Consider the following 14096-nt stretch of genomic DNA (forward strand, 5'->3'; position numbering starts at 1 on the left):
GAAAGTATATGAATTACCTATAACATGTATTAAATTGCTTTGATATTACCGTGACTATTTGATTCAAAGCCTGGTTACCTTCGTGTTACTGTACTGCGAATGTGATGTTATAATTATTTGGAAATATACAAACTGAGTATGTCCTACGATTGACTACATTAAGATTACAGTAGTATGCAGTTGACCCTGTGGAAAATGAGGATTATGGACATCACGTGGTTGCTTACACCAGTATTATATTGATTGCCATGGGATTACTCTACGGATCTACTTTCAATGCTTGATAACTTCTGAACGATTTGAACAATTATGATAGATCGTGGAACTGATGATTGATTTGAATGTGAATTGTTGAATGTTGTATAATGCAAACCTAAGACATTTGATTTACATCTAAAACATATGTATAACGTAAGTTTGGAGGACTAAACTTCTTAAGGTGGAGTGGCAGTGACGACCTAGACTTGCTAATCGTGATTTTAATTAAGTAATTATGTGTTAATTTTAATTGAACTAAGTGCCTAGTAATTTAATTTGTGCCTATCTATCCAAATAGGGAAAAAGGTTACAACTTTGAAACTGAAATCAACAATCTTATTGGGTGCACAAATTGAAATTGAGTTCATGGATGGGCTAATGGGAATTTTTAGAGCCATTTGAAAAGTTTAATTGAAAATTGATTGGCTGTGATTGAATTAAGCCTTAATTGGAACTATTAATTATGTTCCTACATGTTAATTATGTGATTTAAGTGTTATTGATTGTTATGAGATTTATTGACTTGTATTGTTTGAACAGATAGGTTAGAATGAAAATTAAACTTGTCTGATTCACTAATTTTAACAAGTTAAAATTAAATCATTGGATATGAATTAGAGCCTAATTTATATTAGTATAATTAAGATTATTTAATGTAGATGATTAATTTATTTGGGTAGAAATGAGTGTTTCTTTTTTTAATTATTTATTTATTTATATTTAATTTAATTAGAACCTCAATTTAACAAACTAATTGAAAAACTAAATAATAAATTATATTTCTACTCATCTCATAAATATAGACTAAGAGAGAGAGTGCTTGGTTGCCTAAGTTAGTCATCTTTTTACACACCAAACTGACCACGTATAGAAAGAATGAGGGGAAGAGTGAGTTAAGCTTAAGCTCATAGAAGAGAAATTGAAAAAGAGGAAGAGTAACCTTAAAAAAAACTGGAATTTTGGTCATGAAGCATCAATTAACACTACTAGAATAGTGGCTTTTTGCGACTAATTTTTTGCGACTGATTATGTAATCGTTGCAAAAAATAATATTCACAACCTTGATAATTTTTTCTTTTATTTATATTGCCCTTTTCTTATACCTATGCCCTAACCCTTTTCATACTCCCTACAATTCACAAACAGAGAAAAATCTGATTTCGCTCGCTCAATCGTCTGAAGAAGAGACCATGGTCGTGATGAAGAATCTAATTTTGCTCGATCATGAAATCTGATTTCACTTGCTCAAATATCTGAAGAAATTGGTTGTGATTGATTCTCAAGAACTATGGGATTACTTGTGATCGATTTCGCTTTGTAGATCACCAACGGTATGAACTCTCTTTCTCTCTCTCTCTCTCTCTCTCTCTCTCTCGTCTCAATGAGTCTCTTCGAATCATTCATTCAATCTAACTCTTTTTTTCGTCACTGTAATTCAATCATTGTATCATTCTCACTGTAATTTGATCACTTTTTCGTCAATCTAACTCTCTCTCTCTCTCTAGTCATAACCATAGATCACCTTTCGATGAATTTTTGGTTTGAATCAATCCTTCCTCATCAGCTACAGGTACAAGCTGAAACATTCAATTCTTAATTGTTGTTGCTTCACCTTCCAATTCTCACCTCTCTCTGTCTATATATATATAGCATTGCTCTGAACTTGCTTGATTTCAGTTCTGAATTTGAATTATTATAATAATTATTATTTTCTGTCATGTTAGATTGTGCTGTGTTTTGAGTAAAATATCAAAGGTTAAAAATATCGAAGATGTGAACTAAGTAATGATGTGTATGAGACAATTTATGATGTGTAAATAAAATTTTCCACAAAGTAGTGCATTTTAGTGCACAGATAGTGAAAAACTTGAAGAGATGTGATGCTGATTTATGAATCCTGAATCAGAGTTTACATTGGCTCACATACGAGCCCCCAAGGCTACTATATATATATACATATAATGGCAATGATGGGACTGCTATTGGGAAATTTCAGCACAGATGGTTTGCCCTGCTACTTCTCTATTTTATTAGTCCAGAAGTTCAATGTTCTTCCATCCCTTAAACTAGTTAGTTTCCTTTGTTTTTGTTTGTGTTTTGCTTCTTAACACCTTCATCAAACTTTTTATTTTTATTTTTATTTTATCTAGTTTGCTTTCAAATTTGAATAAAAAGTTTGATTTTACATGAATTATTTCAACTCTTTTATCAAAATTTTTTAAAAATTTCCCTCTTATTCCAAATTATGCTTCATCTTTTTTAATTCTCATCAAATTCTAACTTGATGACGTGTTTGATGAGTTCTCATTTTGATGAAAAAAATGTTAGTCTCCTGATTTGATGAATGGATTAGAGATGTATTTTTAGCACTTTTGTTCAAATTTAAATTTGATAAAAATAATAAATAAGTAATAAAAGTGTTAAGGATTGGACATGGTTCAGTGAACTTGTATCCTGTATATTTGTATATTTGTATGGAATTTTATTTAGCTTATACTTTTCTATTTATTTTTATTCCTTCGATAAATTATTTGTCTCTCCTATTTGATGTATATGTATGGTTGTCTTAGTTCGTCTGATATTATAACCATACATGTGTACAAGGGTTTGATGTTGGGGATGTCCCTGTGAAATGTTACAGGGAACATGACAAATACATAAGCAGAATAAGGATATTGGACAATACATGTGTACAAGGAACACAACAACTACATAAGCAGAATAAATTTAGAAGTTAGGGACTTATATTTATTTTTGTTATTACTACATGTGTACAAATACATAACAAATACATAATCTAGAAGTTAGGGACTTACATTTATTTTTGTAATTACTACTATGTGGCAGTAGGGAATGATTCAATGTCAAATGAGTAATGCTAGAGTGACCGCATTTGGATGAAACATTACATTGAACTCACCACAACAAATGAAAGGGTTTTTTAAAATGTAATCACCAGAGCATTACTCATGTCAAATATGTACCTGGGTCCTAGGCTTATACTTATTTTGGGGATGTTCTAAACTTCTACTCCTGTAGGATTTGATTTTGGTTACCATTGGAAAAATGTTTATTCATGTTGAGTTCTAGTGCCTCATCTTAGTTCATGTGATTTTGAAAATGGCAGGTCAGTCACAGAGGCACCTACTTCAATGTGGTTGGAGTGTCTTTGTAAGCTTTAAAAGGCTTGTTGCCGGGGATGCTTTTATATTTTTAAGGTATGCAAATCATCTTTACATTTTTCACATTCCAAGTCAGCTACTCGTTACTGACTTATGGAATGATTTTAACATGGGACTTTTAGAGGTGAGAATGGGGAACTTCGCGTTGGAGTAAGACGAGCCATGAGACAGCAGGCTAATATTCCATCATCTATCATATCCAGCCATAGCATGCATATTGGTGTCCTCGCAATGGCGTGGCATGCATACATGACAGGAACATTTTTCACGGTCTATTACAAGTCGAGGTTTTGTCTTATACTATATATTCACTTCAATGATGAAATCGCACTAAAGAAAACTTGTTGGATGGTTCAGAATTTAAGGTTTGGCTGAGTGCAAGTTATGATAGTTCATTAAGATATTTTCCATCATCTCATTCACTCATCCATCTCTTTTTTCTCTTTCTTGGGTTGACTTGCAATTATGTAACTATGAGGATTGTGAGAAGTGTTTGGGTTGGGTTGACTATTGTTTAGTATTAAGTGTATGTGTCAGTTTAGAATTAACTTTTAATTACTAAATACTTGAATTGAATAGCTTCTATAGTGTTGAAATGTGATCTGCCACACTAGGTTCAAGCCTTCATTATGTGGCAGCCTACTACATTAATTTGCTTCTCTAAATCACCTATGTATTGTCAAAACAGGGGAATGAGATAACAAATATGAAATTACTTGCGTTTCTTGTATTTTCTGTTAACCAATTCTTTATTACAGGACAAGCCCTGCTGAGTTTATTGTTCCGCTTGATCAATACATGGAATCTGTCAAGAGTAATTATTCTGTAGGGATGAGGTTCAAAATGAGATTTTAAGGTAAAGATGCTCTAGAACAGAGGTATGGTTACTGCATGTCGGCATTTTTTATGCTGATTTCTTGGCGTTGTAGGGACTTTTGAAACCTGATTGTTTTTAGATGTTTCTCATAGTGTAATATTTGAGCCTTCATTATTTATAAAACATATTATTCATATAATTTATTGATGAATTGAAGGTTTATTAGAACAATTATTGGGATTGAAGATGCTGATACCAAAAGATGGGCAGAATCTAAATGGAGATGCCTCAAGGTAGTATTTTGTCTATAGTACATAAGGTGTTGCTAATAGTATTGCATACTAAAGACTTTATGTCATGGTTTTTGAAGGTACGGTGGGATGAGAATTCTACCATTCCTAGTCCGGAGAGAGTCTCACCTTGGAAAATAAAACCTGCTTTGACTACAGCTGCACTAAATCCCCTTCCCATGCCCAGACTAAAAAGGCCTCGGTCTAGTATGGTGCCCTCTTTCCCTGACTCCTCTGTTCTTACAAGGGAAGGTATGGTCCCCACCTGAGTTGCAGAGTCTGTTGACAGACTAATCTTTCTTCAACTTTCATGTGTGTTTTTTTTCGTAAAAGTCCATAGATTATGGATCTTGAATGTTCGTATTTTGAGTTAGTTTCATCTAAGATGACAATAGACCCTTCACCAGTAAATGGATTTTCAAGGGTCTTGCATGGTCAAGAATTTTTGACCTTGAGAGGCACTTTTGCAGAGAGTAACTAATTGGTTTCTACTGAAAGCTAGTTGTATGGCCACCTTCATTGGATGATGAGAAGATTGACATGGTGTCTCCTTCACAAACATATGGATCAGACAAATGGTTGTCCTCAGTGAGGCATTAATCAACCTTCACAGATCTATTTTCAGGTTTTGGGGCCCAAACCAACTCCTCCCACGAGTCGATAAAAGTCAATTTACCAGATCAAGAAGGCAAGTTCAATTTTTTTGCTAGCAATTGGTCTGTAACACCTTCAGCCCTCTCACTCAACTTGTTAGATTCTATCATGAAAGCTCATGTGCAAAGCAGTGATGTGCCTTATCATTCACGAGATGTCAGATATGGTGGTTTTACTGAGTATTCCTTGCTTCCTGGTCAAAAACCCGAGCAGCATCAAGGAAATTGGTCGAGGGAACCACCACTTCAATCATATCTTCATATTCCTACTCAGTCAAGAGGGCTGATTCCTCGGCCTGTACTGGTACAACAACCTGAAGCAGTGAAACCAAAAGATGGGAATTGCAGACTCTTTGGTATACCACTCATCAGTAATCATGTAACCACGGAGCCAGCACACTCGCATAAAACTACTATTGAAACCGATCAAAGGTCTGAACAAAGAAAGGGTGTAAACGTGGTAGATCAACCACTTCCTAGTGTTGAGCAGGAAAAACCATCCCAAATGTGTCAGCCACTTGTGAGGGATTGCCTTGGGAAAGTCCAGGGTGGTTCAACATGGAGTTGTACCAAGGTCCGCACCTATTTATTTGCATGTATTTGGCTTTTAATGCCATGATCATTCTGGGTAGTGTTAAATTAATTTGCTTAAATGAATGTTGTGATGATTTCAGGTTCATAAGCGGGGGATTGCTCTCGGTAGGTCTGTGGACCTTACCAAATTCAGTAACTATGAAGAATTGATTGCTGAGCTGGATCAATTATTCGAATTTAATGGTGAATTGAAGGCAAGGAACAAGAATTGGTTGATTATATTCACTGATGATGGGGGTGATATGATGCTTGTTGGAGATGATCCATGGCTGTAAGGACTTTTTCTGGGTTTTTTTTCTTCATGTTCATTATGTATTAGCCATGAACTTTGTTGTCGGCTTTTGTTGTTTCTACTTGCATCTTCCATTTATTTGAATCATCCAGATGCATCAATGCTATAACCTCTTAAAGGGAATCATTCCTCGTTTGGTGCTTGCAATTGATTTTTTTTTTTTTGGTTGTAGCAAACGTATATATGATTTTATTATAAAAATAATGATTTGCGACAGTAAAAAAATAGTCGCTAATTTTTTTTTTTTTTTTTTTTTTTTTGCGATGGCAAAATAGTTGTTGCAAAAAGTAAGTTAGGCAGTTGCAAATAGTTTGCGACTGTTATTTTGCGGTTGCAAAAAGTATTTGCCACCCCTACATTTGCGACCCTCATTTGCCGTCGCATAGGCCGTCACAAAAAGTCTTTTGCAACTGTTTTTTATTATTTGCGACGGCTTGTAGCGGTCACAAAAAGTATTTTTTTTAGTAGTGTAAGGTAAGAAATCATTCCAAATTCTTGGTATTGAAGCTCTATTACACATAATCTTTCAAGATATAAGTTTAAATGAATTGAATTTGTTCTCAAATAGGAGATTTGCTCATGTAATTGAGAACTTAGGGCATGCATGTTAAAACACATTGAAGAATTGATTAATTTAACTTATAATCCTTACATGCATGGCATATTCTTAAGAGAACTTGGGTTCTAAACTTGTTCTTAACCATAATTCATGGAGTTTGAGAAGAGATTAAACATGAATTAAGCTTGGGTTCATGAAAATAGAGATTTCATGTAACTAAGTTTTAAATAGAGGATTTGAACTCAAGAATGTGAAGTTATAGGATTATATTTGAATTCAAGAGTTTGATTTATTTTTCATGGAAATTGAGTTTCAAAAATGGAAGAATGAGTTGAATTTGATATTTAGAGCCTTATAAGAATTCAATTAAAAATTTGATTTAGGTTCGTAAAATTAGATGTAGTCAAATTAAGCCTTAATTGAGAATTAATTAAATTCAATTGAAATTGAGTTAGGCTTAAGATTATACAAATAAACGTGAAGATTAATTATTTGGGCCTTGATTTTGCTTGAAAATGGAGTTGAAATTGCAAAATGTATATATTTATGAGTTTCTGATTCAGTAATGTAAACATGACTGAATAATTGTAATTTAATATGTATAAGCCTAATTTAAGTTTGATTGTGTAATTAGTGAACGTAATAAGAGTTTGTATATGATTCGATTATTTATATTTAATTAGTTTGGGTAATACATAGCTAAACATATTTTAATTGGAGGTTAATAATCTAATTAATTCCTAATATTAGTCATCCATATTTAAGAGGAATGGAAGGAAGAAAATATAGGAACAATCGAATGAAAAATTAAAATCAAATGAGAGAAATCGAAAGACAAACAACTGAATTAAATTGATTGTAAGAGTGTAATTGTAATCGTGTTGTGCTTGACTTATTTGTTTAGGTCGGACGCCGAACGATTAGCACGTCTTTTTTAGGAGCCCACTGTGAGTAACAATGTCGTAAAGCTATGTTCAATTATAATTATTTTCAGAACGATTAACTATACTGCTTTATGAAATGATATTGTTTTCTGAATAAATGTTTGTCCCATTTTATGAACTGTACCTGCGGCATCCATAGCAATTGACTGTTACTGCTACTGCTACTATTACTGTTACTGCTACTGTTACTGTTACTGCTAGTGTTACAGAGATCTCTGTCAGTTCCAATTGTTGGAACTACTATTTACTATTTGATGGCCATCAACTGACTATTCGGCTGTTACTGCTACTGTTACTGTTACTGCTAGTGTTACAGAGATCTCTGTCAGTTCCAATTGTTGGAACTACTATTTACTATTTGATGGCCATCAACTGACTATTCGGTCTTTTAAGACCTACTGTACTGTTCTACTATTGGATGTTCCACGTATGACTGCTATGATCACTATATGACAGATATGATATGAAATATGAGATACTGATTGAATAAATGATTTACCGATGCAATTGACTGTTTTATGTACTGGAAGGACATTCATTCTTAACCCCTTTATGCACTTGTTATTCACTAGGCTCTAACTCATTATTTATTATATATATGTAGGTGATCGGGCACCGGATCAGAGTTAGCGGCGGCGTCGACTCGAACCCTGTTTTTGTCAAGTCAACTGTTGTGCCTCACTGCGAGGTTCCGAACCATTGCATGTCAGGGTTTATTGGGTGATTCAAATTCACCCTTTTGACATTGTGTTTATGAGATAAGAATGTTTATTGAGTTTTGTTAACTGTTTTTGGTAATGGTATTTAATTCCCTATCTTATGTTTTGTTATGAACACATATGTGTTATGGACTTAAGTGTTTGTATAATTCTAAGTGTGTGAAATTTGTTTTGTTCATTTAAGTTTCCACAGCTCATTGAACGGTATTTTATATTATTAATTGGCTTCTGCCAGCCCCTATTACGAGGTTATTTTCATTATTGTTAAGCAGGCATTTGGTAATCACGGATTACTGGCCGGTTACGGCGCTAAACCTATAGGGGCGGGTATGGATCGTGACAAACTTACTCAAAAAAAGACGTTTTGGGGGCGAAAATTCAAAACAGCTCCTGAACCACCGTATGGCTCTCACGGAAAACTTTCCCTTGACAAATAGAACGTGTGACTACTGACGTAATGTCATTCGGACCTGTAGGTTGGGAGTTTGAGCCGAAAATGCCTTAAACTTAGTCGAAAAAGGGTGTTTCGAGGGCGAAAATTCATAACAGCCCCCGAACCACCGTGTGGCTCTCACGGACAACTTCTCCATGACAATTACGACCTGTGACAACTGACGGAATGTAATTCAGACTTGTAAGTTGGGAGTTAGAGCCGAATACGTCCTAAATTTAGTTGAAAAAGAGTTTTTTGGGGGCAAAAATTCAAAATAGCCCCCAAATCACCGTGTGGCTCTCACAGACAGCTTCCCCATGAGAGATAGGACTTGTGATAACTGACGGAATGTAATTCGGACCCGTAGGTTGGCAGTTAGAGCCGAATACGCCCTAAACTTAGTCTAAAAAGGATTTTCTGGGGGCAAAAATTCATAACAGCCCCCAAACCACCATGTGGCTCTCACGAACAGCTTTCCCATGAAAAATAGGACTTGTTACAATTGACAGAATGTAATCCGGACCCGTAGGTTGGGAATTAGAGCAGAATACGCCTTAAACTTATTTGAAAAGAGCGTTTCGGGGGCGAAAATTCAAACAGCCCTTGAACCATCGTGTGGCTCTCACAAATAGCTTCCCCATGACAATTACGATATGTTACAACTGACGGAATGTAATTTGGACCTGTAGGTTGGGAGTTAGAGCCGAATACGCCCTAAACTTAGGGGTGGTTTGGAATGATCTAAATAAGTGTACTTTTTGACTTTTTGACTTTTTATGAAATATGGGTTGGGTTTGAAGTGATGTGGTAGAGAGGTGTTGTGACTTAAATAAGATGATGTAACTTAAATAGGATAGTGACTTTTTGACTTTTTGGCTTTTTTAGGTTATGACAAACAAGGCCTTAGTCGAAAAAGGACGTTCCGGGGGCGAAAATTCAAAACAGTCCCTGAACCACCATGTGGCTATCATGGACAGCTTTCCCATGACAAATAGAGCTTGTGACAACTGATGGAATGTAATTCAGACCCGTAAGTTGGAGATTTGAGTCGAAAACGCCTTAAACTTAGTCAAAAAAGGGCGATCCGGGGGTCGAAAATTCAAAACAACCCCCAAACCACCATATGGCTCTCACGGACAGCTTTCCCATGACAAATAGGACTTGTAACAACTAACGGAATGTAATCCGGACCCGTAGGTTGGGAGTTAGAGCCGAATACGCCTTAAACTTACTCGAAAAAGGGCATTTCGGGGGCAAAAATTCAAAACAGGCCCCGAACCACCGTGCAACACCCGCATCCTTTAATCCATTGGAGAGTGAATTTAATTTCCTTATTTTTATTTGTTAGAGTCTTCGAAGTTGTTGAATGTTGGTTTCGGAGGAGTATGATCCGATTTAAACTCGTTGGGTTTGTTTGTTTGCGTTTGTTCTTGTCAAAACGTTCCTTGGAGACTTAGAAATGTTTCCTTAGGGTCGGCACCAGCCTTCCTAAGGGTCGACCCTTACCTATTGGTGAAGTTTCTGGATGTGTCGCTGGAAAATAGGGTAAACACCAGTCTGGGGAGGGTCGATCATCTTATATTGCAGAATCTGTGTATGTTGGTTGCTGAAAAATAGGGTCGACCCCCTCCTGACTTAGGGTCGACCCCCTTACTTGTACCAGATTGTCTTTTCTACGTAATGGGTCGACCCCCCTACCCAAAGAGTCGACCCCTGCGTGTTTTTTTTCAGATTTTTGGGCTGGTTTTGGGCCCTACCCTTAGGGGGGATTTTGGGCCTATTATTTTATTGACCTTAGGGCTACTTCTCTACTGCTATAAATAGGCTCCAAACATGTTTCATTTGACTTTTTCTTCCCTTTCCTCTCTCTCAAACCGTGAGTTCTCTTCTCTCTCTCTAAACTCAAGCTTTTGGCACTAAGATCTCTAGATCTACTCGCCTAAAGTGATTCTCTCACCATGTTCTTTTGAGAAAAAGTGTAGATCTTGTCAAGGGCATCCTTTTGGTCCGAAGAGTTCGTGGTTTTGTCGCCATTGATGTTTGGGTCGTCATCTATTGGCTTCAAGAGGTAGGGGTTTCTAGTTCTCTTTCAATACCCTCGTTTGTGGATAGATTTGTGGTATTTTCTTTATATCAATACAAAAGTTCACATTTTTATGCATATTGTGATGAATCATTAGATTGGGGGTTTGGGTTTGAAGAGAGTTGGGTTTATTTGTTGGGTTATTATCTTTGGGTCATGAGTTTGGGTGTAAAAGTAATAGAAGGGTTGGAATAAAATATGTTTTGTGAAAAGCTCTAATTTCTCTTAAAAATCCTAAGTTGATTCATGATGATAATTAATGATTTTGCCCAAATTGAAAGTAGAATCATGAAATCGAATTATTGTGTTATATATATACAAGTTTAGTTGAATTTTGGAAGTGTTTGAAAATCATGTTAAAAATTAGCGAATGAACCCTTATTATGGACATTGTAAATCATGCTATAATGTGAAATGCAGATTGGGGAAAATAATTTATTAATGATATGGATGACATGAGCCTTGGGGTGAAATGATGAAATAAAAGTTTAAGAGTTCACCTTGAATTATGTTGAATTGTGTTGATTATGTTGAAGTGAGTTTACAATGTTGAATTGCGTTGAATCATTGTGAGTTTTGTGGAATTGTGTTGTGTTGGGTTGTGTTGAGTTTGAGTTGTGTTATGTTGGGTTGTATTGAGTTTGAGTTGTGTTGTCAAGTTGTGTTGGGTGTGTGGAGTTTGGGTTGAGTTGTGTTGGGTGGTGTTGTGTTGGTACCCAAGTGGGGAGTTGAAAAAAAATGATTTTTTGGTACCCACGACCGTCCGTATCATAGCCAGTAAATGTGGGGGGATTGTTTTAAAAAAAAAATTGAAAAATGGTTTTTCGGTGCCCACGACCGTCCGTATAATAGCCGGTAAATGTGGGAGTGGTTTGAATTCAAGGTGCCCAATTGCCCTGTCTAGGCTTATCGCTAGACGAATGTGGGAAAAGTGTTTTTGGGTGTCCACATAGTCTTGTCGTATTGTAGACGGTGAAAGTGGAAAAATGATTTTTGGGTATCCACACAGTCCTGCCGTATTGTAGCCGGCAAAAGTGGAAAAACGGATGGTTTTCGAAAATGTTTTGAGTTCCCGTGTCTTGCCGTATAATAGTCGGCAAATGTGGAGGATGGTTTTTAAAAGGTTGAAAATGGTCTCTGAAAAAAGATATGGTTTTTGAGAAAATGATTTTGGGAGTTCACTTCCCGCCGTATAATAGCCGGCAAAAAGTGGACTGTGCTATGAATTGGGTGCCCGCTATCCCGCCGTATCAAGCCGGCAAAAGGTGGAATATGTTGTGAAGTGTGTTGAGTTCAGTGATAATATATGTGACTTGTGATGAATTTGTGAAATTACCATTTGATGTGTAAATTGATATGGAATGAGAATGCATATAGAAATTATTTGAAAAGAATAGATAATGAAGTGGTACTTGGATAAGGGATTGGTGATAAAGAACTCACCGAGTTGTTTGTATCTATAGGGAAAGATTAAGAATTTTGCTTAGTGATCAATTGAGAAATTAAATTAAAAAGGGTTTATTGTCTGTGCGATGTGTTGAGCTATGGTTGATAATGCAAATGTGGATGTGATGTAATTATTCTTGGATTTCTACGTTAAAGAATAATAACAATAAAGGATGGACAGGTGGGAATGGAGTGTATGAGGGTTGTTTTGGGTACTAAGGGAACATGAATTTGAGGTTATGGAATTTTAATAAATGTAACTAGTAAAAAGGGAGAATATGAAAAAAAAGAGGAATGTTAAGATGGGAATTTAATAAGAAATATTTTGGAATGGGTTAATAAATATAAAATTATGTGATTCCTTAAACATGTTGTTCTCAAAAAGGATTTATGGTTTTCTAATGAAAAGGGATTGTTTTGATGGTCGAAGGTTTTCCTTAAATGTTCAAATAAACCTTGAGAAAAAGATACTCTACGTATGATATTTTGAAATTACAAAACGTTATCTACTATATGGTATCACTCTGCATGCATGATCACTAATATCTATAGGATGGTTATTGTTTTAGAACTGTGAGATTCCTACTGAGCAATTGTGCTCACCCCTTGTTGTTTTATTTTTTTTTACAGGAAGAGATTTTGGATTGTTTGGTTGAAGGATTAGAAAGTTTATGTATCTCTTATGTGTAATCTCATTGTACATTGATTTTTGTATTTATTAAGTTGTAACACCACAGTGGAAGTGGGAATGTATTATTATTATTGTTGTACTCATCATGAGGGAGAGAACATGTATTATTATATTTATATTACTCAAGGGTAATAGATATTTTTAATAAAAAAAAATGGACCTAAATTTCAGGCTCTTGGTAATGTTTTCGAGTAATTAAAATTTGGGGCGTGACAACTATGTGGCTCTCACGGACAGCTTCCCCATGACAATTTCGACCTGTGATAACTGACAGAATGTAATTAGGACCCGTAGGCTTGGAGTTTGAGTCGAAAACGTCTTATACTTAGTCGAAAAACTCGTAACACTTAGTTTAAAGAGCGACAACTTTATGAAAATAACATCCACATATTCTAATAATTGCCTTTATATATTTATAGGACTAAGCAATTACATATTAGATTGTTTGTGCAGTTGGTTGGAATAAATATTGCATGATACTTATATATATATATATATATATATATGCTTTTATTTCTAAGAAGACATTTCTCGATTGTTCTACCTTAAATGCATGTTAGAACATGTTCCCCATGGCTGATTGAATTGATATTTTGTAACCTATCCTAATGTTTTTTTTTTAGATGGCTTTTTTGCGTGAACTTGTGGATAATCCATTTTGGTGTATGGAAAAGAAATTTCACTTTTGTATAGAACTAATATAATACTTTTGTCATCCTTAGCTTTTGTGTAGTTCACTATTACTGATATAGAAAAATTTTGGCAATCAACAAATAATGACTGGTGTGGTACATAGATCACATTCTGTCGTGGTACATATATGACCATTTGTCGACGTACATATATGACCTTTTGTCATAGTCTATAGAAAAACTTTTGTCGTGGTACATATATCATCTTTTGTCGTGGTACAGATTACGATGGTAATTTGTATCATACCAAATGGGAATTTCGCTTGGTAGTAAATGTATTTTTTGTATACGGCGGGCTTTGATTTTTGTATAATTCCATATTTTGTATGGAATTATTATTTTATCTTGGACAATAGTTGGTTTATATGGATTTTGGCATTTGAAGTTATTTATTTTTTATATATGGATGCAGATTGTGGAATGATTGATAGTATATGTATCAT

The 14096-nt window shown here is 35.2% G+C and overlaps 1 pseudogene across 1 annotated transcript in view; it reads left to right on the forward strand.

Annotated features, from left to right (window-relative positions):
* LOC114318417 (auxin response factor 2B-like) overlaps nucleotides 1–8486 on the forward strand; it is a 9702-nt pseudogene extending 1216 nt beyond the window's left edge. The window contains exons 2-10 of the transcript XR_014347852.1: nucleotides 3349–3476; nucleotides 3563–3727; nucleotides 4199–4318; nucleotides 4475–4550; nucleotides 4628–4799; nucleotides 4922–5774; nucleotides 5875–6065; nucleotides 7550–7592; nucleotides 8194–8486. The product of XR_014347852.1 is annotated as an auxin response factor 2B-like (transcript). The remainder of the gene's footprint in view (nucleotides 1–3348; nucleotides 3477–3562; nucleotides 3728–4198; nucleotides 4319–4474; nucleotides 4551–4627; nucleotides 4800–4921; nucleotides 5775–5874; nucleotides 6066–7549; nucleotides 7593–8193) is intronic.
* Nucleotides 8487–14096: the final 5610 nt, after the last annotated feature.

Source organism: Camellia sinensis, chromosome 13, assembly GCF_055761805.1.
Source record: "Camellia sinensis isolate YWXY chromosome 13, ASM5576180v1, whole genome shotgun sequence".
Classification (NCBI taxonomy): Eukaryota; Viridiplantae; Streptophyta; class Magnoliopsida; order Ericales; family Theaceae; genus Camellia; species Camellia sinensis.